At 46.5% G+C, this 10,913-nt stretch overlaps 1 long non-coding RNA gene across 1 annotated transcript; it reads right to left on the reverse strand.

The window, feature by feature from the left end:
• Positions 1-4,301: 4,301 nt before the first annotated feature.
• LOC141105530 (uncharacterized) lies at positions 4,302-10,525 on the reverse strand. The gene is made up of 2 exons (XR_012235598.1): positions 10,383-10,525; positions 4,302-8,516 (listed from the first exon to the last, which is right to left on the reverse strand). It is a non-coding gene; the product is annotated as an uncharacterized lncRNA (long non-coding RNA).
• Positions 10,526-10,913: the final 388 nt, after the last annotated feature.

Below are 10,913 nucleotides of genomic sequence, written 5' to 3' on the forward strand. Positions count from 1 at the left end.
AGGCCTGTTCTGAGTGGAACCTGTCCTGTTATACCTCTGTATGGTCTTGGCCACCGTGCTGCAGCTCAGTTTCAGGGTCTTAGCAATCTTCTTATATTCTAGGCCATCTTTATGTAGAGCAACAATTCTTTTTTTTTTCAGATCCTCAGAGAGTTCTTTCCCATGAGGTGCCATGTTGAACTTCCAGTGACCAGTATGAGAGAGTGAGAGCGATAACACCAAATTTAACACACCTGCTCCCCATTCACACCTGAGACCTTGTAACACTAATGAGACACATGACACCGGGGAGGGAAAATGGCTAATTGGGCCCAATTTGGAGATTTTCACTTAGGGGTGTACTCACTTTTGTTGCCAGCGGTTTAGACATTAATGGCTGTGTGTTGAGTTATTTTGAGGGGACAGCAAATTTACACTGTTATACAAGCTGTACACTCACTACTTTACATTGTAGACAAGTGTCATTTCTTCAGTGTTGTCACATGAAAAGATAGAAGAAAAGATTTACACAAATGTCACTCGGGGGTGTACTTACTTTTGTAAAGAGTGTGTGTGTGTATTTACATATACACACATATATCTATATTTACATATACACACACAATTTTTTTTTTTTATACAGAATTGTATTATATTCGACTTCCTAACTAACCCCCTGACCTCTGGAATGACCAGGCCATTTTTTGCAATACAGCATTGCGTTGACAATTGCGCGGCCATGCAACGCTGTTCCCAAATAAAATTGATTTTGTCCCCCACCCCACAAATAGAATTTTCTTTTGGTGGTATTTGATCACCTCTGCACGCAATTGTCGGTTAAAGCGACACAATGCATTTTATTATCTTGAAATTACAAAAATGGACATATTTGTTTAAAAACAATACAATATGCATATAACAACCGTATTACATATAACATTTGGATCCTCCCCTGCATAGATTGTTTAAAACCCTGCTAACAATACATAAAGTCCAACATTCAATTGTAAAAAGGAAAGAAACCTTCCCCCGATTGGTTACAGTTTCTGAATGTGGAGACGAAGTTGGGTTGAGTTGCAGGTATAATGATCCACTTAAAGTGCTCTTTATATGCTCGACATGTTTCGCGTTATGAAACGCTTCTTCGGGAGCTAAAGATAGTTCTGCTGAATGCATGTAGAAGAGAGTAGAACAGTAAGAACATATACATTATATATCAAAAGTCAAAACAAGGTATACATTAATATAATAAAAGATAAAATTTCCACCCTTTGCGGTGAACCATGGAAAACGGAACCAAATGACCTGTGTATGTGGAGCTATTTATGTAGGGAAGACGGCCAGACAGTTAAGACAGAGAATTAATGATCACATATACGACTCAGGAAACGGTAAAATGCTTACGCCTATTAGCAGACACCTTGACCTATATCACCGTTTTGATACCTCGTCTGTCTTTTTCACTGTTCTGGCCGTCATCCCTAAAAGCCCCAGAGGGGTTGAACGGGACAATTTTATATTACAGAAGGAGACTCTGTGGATTGAGCGCCTGAATGCTACCAAAGCACCAGGACTAAACGAATCCCAATCATACAGACCATTCCTCTAAACATTACAGTCCCTAATAATGTATATCCATCAGCACACAGACACACAAATAATAACTTTAGGTACAACTCTATAGTCCAACTAGAAAGTTAATAAATATTCTTCCCCAATTTCCAATCAACAGTAAATTCCAAGATCAACATAACCTAGTCAGTCATAGTGTCAAAATAAATATTTATGTAATTACTATGTATTAATTTTTTTTTTAAATTGTTATACCCTAAGTAAACAAAAAAGTTTCTACACAATATATTGTCTATGTATATGTATATCTGGTAATTTCCCCCCCCCCCCCCCCCTTTTGTTCTGATTCCATAGCAATTCCCCTGGTGGTGGTCTCCCGGGGGGGCACTATGGGTTTTGCCCGGGTGAGCTCCACTGCACAGCGTCGCACATCCGGTTCTATCCCCTGACCGGATGTGCGGCGATTGACGGGGGACACGCGAAACATGTCGAGCATATAAAGAGCACTTAAGGTGGATCATTATACCTGCAACTCAACCCAACTTCGTCTCCACATTCAGAAACTGTACCCAATCGGGGGAAGGTTTCTTTCCTTTTTCCAATTGAATGTTGGACTTTATGTATTGTTAGCAGGGTTTTAAACAATCTATGCAGGGGAGGATCCAAATGTTATATGTAATACGGTTGTTATTTGTTTAAAAACAATACAATATGCATATATGTCCATTTTTGTAATTTCAAGATAATAAAATTTAAAAAAACATTTTTACTTTTTCATAGTTTAAAGTGGAGTTCCACCCACTTTTACAACTCTTCAGCATCCCTCACTAAACTGTGCCCTGTAAACAAATTGGATATTTTTTTATTTTTTTTCTCAGCACCTCCTGTATATCTGCTGTATTCATTTTTCACTTCCTCCTCCCTGGCCGCGGCCCATCGCATCATTTCCTGTTTGCAATGCCTTCTGGGAAGGGGCGGCAACTTCCTCTGAAACTGCCGTTGCTATGGAAACCTGACCTGAAACCTATTACACTGCTTGTGCTGCACTGAGCATGTGCGAGATCTGCAAGGATGAGATCCCGGAAGAAATACAGTCTGGCTTCAGATGCCCACACTTAAGATGGCCACGGCCTGCTGTAAGTTTATAAAATAACAAACTACTGCTATAAACTAACAAAACAGACCTTAGTTTACAGACTAACTTTACTAGAATACATTAAGCTTGTGTATTATAGGGGTATTTTTATTTAAAAAGTATAATTTCGGCCGGAACACCACTTTAAATACTTGTGTGCCCCCAAAGTCCCACTTCCCTAGCTTTTATTCTTTCCATACAAATTACAGGGACGTTGGCACATTTTTCCAAGAGTACCTACAGTGTCACCCTGTTTTTAGGTACCAAATTAACTAGGATCTGTTTTGTGGTGCTAAAAATAAGTGTGAACTGCAACTGATTTCGGTGGGTGTATAAAGATGTCCGCTGGGTGACCTCAGACTGTAGGCTTACTGCGGCTGAGTGTGCGGTGTACCAAGATGGCCGTAACGGAACGTCACTTCGGCCTAATCTGATGGAACACCGGCAAAACATCAAGTCCACGGTACCCACCGATCGGCTCCCACTGTGTCAGCAGCGCGCCCCCTACCCAGTAGTATTGGATGCCGTACATAGGCGTGATCAGGTGCCTCCATGTAGCAGTAAGACTGCCATAGGGCGGACCGTAACTGGGTAATATCATGAATTTAAATGGAGTACGAATTTATTTTCGGCCATTAAATTGACACCTTTTCCGCCAATCAGCTGCGTTCACACTGAGTAGTTTTTGCTCAAAAAAAAAAAAAAAGCTCAAATAAAATCCATTCCTTTAATTCTTATGTCTTCACATTGGACCGTTGTGCTTCCGCTTAAAAAATAAAGAAAGAACCGCGCACCTCCCCATCAAAATGCAAAACCACATTATAAAAAAATAAATTAAAAAAGTCACATGACCGATGATAAATGCACAGAAATATATATCGGTGATTACTAGGACGTGGCACAATGAGAGGTAATAATACACCAAAACTAAATTACCCCTTGGGTGGACTTTAAAGGCACTAATTGTATAAGATAAAAAAAAAAAAATAGTATTTATTTAACCATGATATATAGAAGGAAAAAAAAAACACATAGAAAATGGAATGAATATAAATCTGTATCGAACTACACCACATAGAAATATTTTTGAATATGATTCTCTCACCCGACGCGTTTCAAAGTAAATTCTCCTCCTTTGAGGGTGTTTGCGGGGTAAGATCATATATCTAGGACATACAGTGCCTTGCAAAAGTATTCACCCCCCCCCCTTGGCATTTTTCGTGTTTTGTTGCCTCACAACCTGGAATTAACATGGATTGTTTGAGGATTTGCATCATTTAATTTACAGAACACGCCCACAGGCTTTGGATAAGTCTCTGAGTCTTGCCACATCTTACCACTGGGATTTTTGCCCATTCTTCCTTGCAAAACTACTCCAGCTCCTTCAAGTTGGATGGTTTGCGCTTAAAGGCTGTAATGTAACAAAATAGGTAAAAATCCAAGGGGGTGAATACTTTTGCAATACACTGTAAATATGAGAGAGTAAACATAAAACAGTAATAACAATAATAACAGAGCAATACTCTGCCCATCAATAAGCAATGCTCTGTTATGTGGTGTAGTTCGATATAGATTTGTATTCATTACATTTTTATATATATATATACACACACACATACACACCATTGGTAAATAAATGCTATTTTTTATCTTGTACAATTAGTGCCTTTAAAGTCCCCCCCCAAGGGGTATTTAGTTTGGTCTATGATAAATGCAGAGAAAATGCGATCCGATAACCCCATTTTCGCCTAACAGTTTCCGGTGGCCCATATATGGTTATATTCCTAAATGCCTCCTCACCGCCCGTCAAATGCTCTCCGAAGAGCGATCTGAACACAGATCGCTCCTCAGAAAGCACAGCTGGTATGAACGAGCCCCTCAGAACTCCCTACTTGCTCCGTTAAGAAAAACACAAAAGGCACACAGATTTTCTTTTAAATATTTTTTTTTTATTTTATTTTTTTATCAGGAATTTATGGGAAACAACCGACTGTGAAAAGGTGCGCTCAGAGATTGTTAGAGAAGGACGAGGATAGGGGGGAGAGAAAATCCCAAAAAGATGTACAAATTAGTGTTTTTATACGATCGGTTCCAGGCGATCGATGGATTTGGCAGTCAAGTTTGGCTCAGGATCATGAGAATTATTGAGCACCAGCTGATGAGCAGAAGTGTTCTACTCCAAAATAAATAACAAGTTCTCTCTGAGACACGCACACGCTCAAACGCACACACACACACCGCGGCAGGCTCATATAGCAACCTGGCGCATGAGGCAGCGAGGATCTGCACAGGATCACCCAATCAGATTATTTCTGTGACCTAGGACTCAGTAAAGTGAAATTTGGTTGGCTGCTCCAGGTAAGGGTGCCAGGCACGCCCATGGCTGCTCCAGGTAAGGGCGCCGGGCACACCCGTGGCTGCTCCAGGTAAGGGCGCCGGGCACACCCGTGGCTGCTCCAGGTAAGGGCGCCGGGCACACCCGTGGCTGCTCCAGGTAAGGGCGCCGGGCACACCCGTGGCTGCTCCAGGTAAGGGCGCCGGGCACACCCGTGGCTGCTCCAGGTAAGGGCGCCGGGCACACCCGTGGCTGCTCCAGGTAAGGGCGCCGGGCACACCCGTGGCTGCTCCAGGTAAGGGCGCCGGGCACACCCGTGGCTGCTCCAGGTAAGGGCGCCGGGCACACCCGTGGCTGCTCCAGGTAAGGGTGTCGGGCACACCCGTGGCTGCTCCAGGTAAGGGTGCCGGGCACACCCGTGGCTGCTCCAGGTAAGGGTGCCGGGCACACCCGTGGCTGCTCCAGGTAAGGGTGCCAGGCACACCATCACTCCTCTGCACCATCTGCTATAATGAGCCAGAATGGGAGCGATTTATGAAATCTGGACCAATGGGAGCACTTGTAATGTAAGATGAACCCCAGACACCGCCATGCTATTGTTCCATTCTTCATAAATCTGGACCCCACTGAAATCTACAGACACACTCTGAGTTCTGAGCATAAAGTATGCAATTCATATTTTTAGTAAAAAGAGGAAGACTGTTTTATCAGCACCACATTTAAGATGGAGGATAGAAAAAAAATGGCATTAGATTGGGGGTAAGTAGTGGAGATGTTAGACACATGGCTGCTCCACCTGTGGCCCTCCAGCTGTTGCAGAACTACAAGTCCCACGAGCCATTGCAAACTCCCAGAAGCATGATGGGACTTGTAGCTCCACAACAGCTGGAGGGCCACAGGTTGAGCACCTATGTGAGGCTTCTGGGCAAAATGTCAACTAGGTTAACCTTCCAACTGCATGAATCAAGCATGGGTGCCCTGCAACCAAAAGGAAAAATCCAGAACTTCACCAGAAAATGAGCAGTACCTGACAGAAGCAGGACGAGGATTATAGTCTTTAGGCCACACTCCAGAAATGTAAAAAAACAAACCTTGCACTAACAACTAACTCCCCCCCACCTCCCCCTTTGAAGCTTCTTCTATTCAGGCAGCCATTGGATGCTGACGTCATCAGGTATAATGCATTGTACTTGATGATGGCATAGGCCCATCCACAACCCAGGAAAAAAAATGGCAGTAGATTAGAGGTAATAAAGGGAGAACTTAGAGGCTTCTGGCCAAAATGGCAACTGTTAGGTTAGCCCAAAATGTTCTAACTGCTTGAACCGAGCATTAGTGCCCTGCAACCAAAAGGAAAATTCCAGAGCTTCACCAAAAAAATGAGCAGTGCCTGACAGAAGAAGGAGGAGGATTATAGTCTTTAAGCCACACTCCAGAAAAAAAATAATAATAAAATAAAAATTACACTCCGCCCCCTTCCCCCCTTGAAGCCTCTTCTATTCAGGCAGAGGTTGTATGCGGACATCATCAAGTATAATGCACTGGACACGAGGATGACAGGCCTGACCACAACCCAGAAGAAAAAAAAAGTCACTAGATTAGTCAGATCAGTGGAGAACATAGAGGCTTCTGGGCAAAATGACAACTGATAAGCCGGCCATAGATGGATCAAATCTCGGCCAGCTCAGGAGAAGAGAAAAGAGAAGAAGAAAGGAAAGAAGAAAAAAGAGGGAGGAATGGGAAGAAGAAGAAAAAGAAAGAAGGAAAGGTTCCTATAGAAGAGTCCCCTATAGACGAAGAGTTCCAAGGGAGGAAGAGTTCCAAGGGAGGAAGAGTTCCAAGGGAGGAAGAGTTCCAAGGGAGGAAGAGTTCCAAGGGAGGAAGAGTTCCTACGGAGGAAGAGTTCCTACGGAGGAAGAGTTCCTACGGAGGAAGAGTTCCTACGGAGGAAGAGTTCCTACGGAGGAAGAGTTCCTACGGAGGAAGAGTTCCTACGGAGGAAGAGTTCCCACGGAGTCAGAGTTCCCACGGAGTCAGAGCTCCCACGGAGGAAGAGCTCCCACGGAAGAAGAGCTCCCACGGAAGAAGAGCTCCCACGGACGAAGAGCTCCCACGGACGAAGAGCTCCCACGGACGAAGAGCTCCCACGGACGAAGAGCTCCCACAGAAGAAGAGCTCCCACAGAAGAAGAGCTCCCACAGAAGAAGAGCTCCCACAGAAGAAGAGCTCCCACAGACGAAGAGCTCCCACAGAAGAAGAGCTCCCACAGACGAAGAGCTCCCACAGACGAAGAGCTCCCACAGAAGAAGAGCTCCCACAGAAGAAGAGCTCCCACAGAAGAAGAGCTCCCACAGAAGAAGAGCTCCCACAGAAGAAGAGCTCCCACAGAAGAAGAGCTCCCACAGAAGAAGAGCTCCCACAGAAGAAGAGCTCCCACAGAAGAAGAGTTGCTCCACCATCATGTAAAATTTGAATGACTTCTGTAAGTCAATTAAAAATAAAAAAGTTCTTCCCACTTGTTCATTACTTTTAGAAGAGGCCTCGTATGATTTATTTTGCCCAGACTTACACTTTAAGGTAAATGGGATGGTAAAGGCAAGGTTGAAAGAATTTAAAGGGGAGAAAGATATTGGGGCCAACATACAATACACATGTAAACATGGGGTCCAATGCGAGGATGAGGAGGAGGGGGGAGGAGGAGGAGGAGTGTGATGGCACTTGTAGTGTTTTCTAGCGGGTACACCAGAAGCGGCTTGCTTATTGTAACCACATTTTCCATTTTCCGGGTCATAAAAAAGAAAACAACTTATAGTAACACAGCTTCAGGGTGTGTCACAATGAAAGCCCCAGCGGGACTATCTGTAACAGGAATAGAAAATTTTGGAGGTAGTTCATGTGGCAAGAGACAGAAGTCTACAAGATGGGATAAGGGAAGGGCAGAGAACCGCTGGGAATATAATACAATGGGACGGGGAGAGCCGGCAACATAAAACTGGGGCATCTAATAAGGCAGAGACCGATATCCATGTCAACCAATCAGCCATTTGACCTCTGTAATTTATGAACTCTGATTGGCTGCTGGGGGGGGGGGGGTGGGGGCTATTGCATTTCATATCCTCACTGCTCTTGGTTCTGCCTTAATGAATTAGCCTAAAATTGGTGGATGGGAGAGATCAGCACAGAAGGAATGGGGAATTAGAAAGACAGAAGACCAGATAAGAACTGGAGACAGACCCTGCATGGTGTGTGGTCCCAATAACCAACACCAGCTAATGCTGTCACTATAGGAGTGCGCCCCCTGCAGGGTCTGAGAGAAAAAGTCTAATACTGTCACGAACATGGCCTATATCTCCCATCAGGCTAATCAGCATTCGCTCCTCCCGAGACAGACAGAGAAATGCAGGTACCACACAACCCAAATAATCGCTGCTCTCCCCTCTAGAGGGAGCCTGTGCTTATTTCTTCTTCCTTTCCTGGGAGCATCGTGGACAGTACCTAGGAGAGAAGAGAAGAGGGGGGAGCGGTAAGTACAAAGGAATAAGACCAATAGTGTGTTGCAGGGGTAAGAACAGAAAGCAGAAATTGAGAATGAGGGGGTTAATAGACAAAGAAGGATGACAGAGAGATGGAACCGAGGAGGAAAGACAGAGGAGTGACATGGGACAGGAACCAAGAAGGAATGGCAATGATGAAGACTGATACAGAGAGAGATATTTCTGAGGACAAGGCAAGGTGAGTGATGAGGAGCAGCAAGAGGACAGACAGAGGAGGGGGGCGCGTCAGAGGACAGACAGACAGACAGACAGAGGAGGGGGGGGCGCGTCAGAGGACAGACAGACAGACAGAGGAGGGGGGGGCGCGTCAGAGGACAGACAGACAGAGGAGGGGGGGCGCGTCAGAGGACAGACAGACAGAGGAGGGGGGGGCGCGTCAGAGGACAGACAGACAGAGGAGGGGGGCGCGTCAGAGGACAGACAGACAGAGGAGGGGGGGCGCGTCAGAGGACAGACAGACAGACAGAGGAGGGGGGAGGCGCGTCAGAGGACAGACAGACAGAGGAGGGGGGAGGCGCGTCAGAGGACAGACAGACAGAGGAGGGGGGAGGCGCGTCAGAGGACAGACAGACAGAGGAGGGGGGCGCGTCAGAGGACAGACAGACAGAGGAGGGGGGGCGCGTCAGAGGACAGACAGACAGAGGAGGGGGGGCGCGTCAGAGGACAGACAGACAGAGGAGGGGGGGCGCGTCAGAGGACAGACAGACAGAGGAGGGGGGGCGCGTCAGAGGACAGACAGACAGAGGAGGGGGGCGCGTCAGAGGACAGACAGACAGAGGAGGGGGGCGCGTCAGAGGACAGACAGACAGAGGAGGGGGGGCGCGTCAGAGGACAGACAGACAGAGGAGGGGGGGCGCGTCAGAGGACAGACAGACAGAGGAGGGGGGGGCGCGTCAGGGGACAGACAGACAGAGGAGGGGGGCGCGTCAGAGGACAGACAGACAGAGGAGGGGGGGCGCGTCAGAGGACAGACAGACAGAGGAGGGGGGGCGCGTCAGAGGACAGACAGACAGAGGAGGGGGGGCGCGTCAGAGGACAGACAGGATGGGCTAAGGGGGCGTCGGCAGAAGACGGGCGGAGGGGTGTTATTGGAAGACGGACTGGAAGGGGTTGGATAAAAAATGATAATGTGGAGAGGCAGCTATAAGGAGGAAGGAACACAGGCACACTGAACTTGGGGAGGAAGGAACACAGGCACACTGAACTTGGGGAGGAAGGAACACAGGCACACTGAACTTGGGGAGGAAGGAACACAGGCACACTGAACTTGGGGAGGAAGGAACACAGGCACACTGAACTTGGGGAGGAAGGAACACAGGCACACTGAACTTGGGGAGGAAGGAACACAGGCACACTGAACTTGGGGAGGAAGGAACACAGGCACACTGAACTTGGGGAGGAAGGAACACAGGCACACTGAACTTGGGGAGGAAGGAACACAGGCACACTGAACTTGGGGAGGAAGGAACACAGGCACACTGAACTTGGGGAGGAAGGAACACAGGCACACTGAACTTGGGGAGGAAGGAACACAGGCACACTGAACTTGGGGAGGAAGGAACACAGGCACACTGAACTTGGGGAGGAAGGAACACAGGCACACTGAACTTGGGGAGGAAGGAACACAGGCACACTGAACTTGGGGAGGAAGGAACACAGGCACACTGAACTTGGGGAGGAAGGAACACAGGCACACTGAACTTGGGGAGGAAGGAACACAGGCACACTGAACTGGGGAGGAAGGAACACAGGCACACTGAACTGGGGAGGAAGGTTACATAACCAGTATATATCAGATCAGACTCACCATTTTCCACGAGGTTTTGTAGCGAGCCCAACACAGGCAAAGTGGAACCATTCAATCGAGCACTGCAGAGGAACAACCATGACAATGAGAACATTGCACACATATCACATATGTTAAGTTTTAGACTGAACAGGACAAATATAATCGCGTGCGACACGTTCTCTCCCCAGGAGAACAAACACCAACAAGTCTATTCTATAAATTTGTGGAACAGCGGGGGTGTGGTCAACAGAAATCAGAGGTCAGTACTACAGCCGTGGCTAAAAGTTGAGAATGTCACAAATATTAATTTTTCACAAAGTCCGCTGCCTCAGTGTTTATGATGGTAATTTGTATATACTCCAGAATGTTTTGAAGAGCGATCAGATGAATCAACTTCCTTTTTGCCATGAAAGTTAACTTAAACCCCAAAAAACAAAAAAGAACAAACATTTCCACTGCATTTCAGCCCCGCCACAAAAGGACCAGCTGACATGTCAGTGATTCTCTCGGTAACACAGGTGTCAGTGTTGACAAGGACAAGGCTGGAAA

Source organism: Aquarana catesbeiana, linkage group LG08, assembly GCF_042186555.1.
Source record: "Aquarana catesbeiana isolate 2022-GZ linkage group LG08, ASM4218655v1, whole genome shotgun sequence".
NCBI lineage: Eukaryota > Metazoa > Chordata > Amphibia > Anura > Ranidae > Aquarana > Aquarana catesbeiana.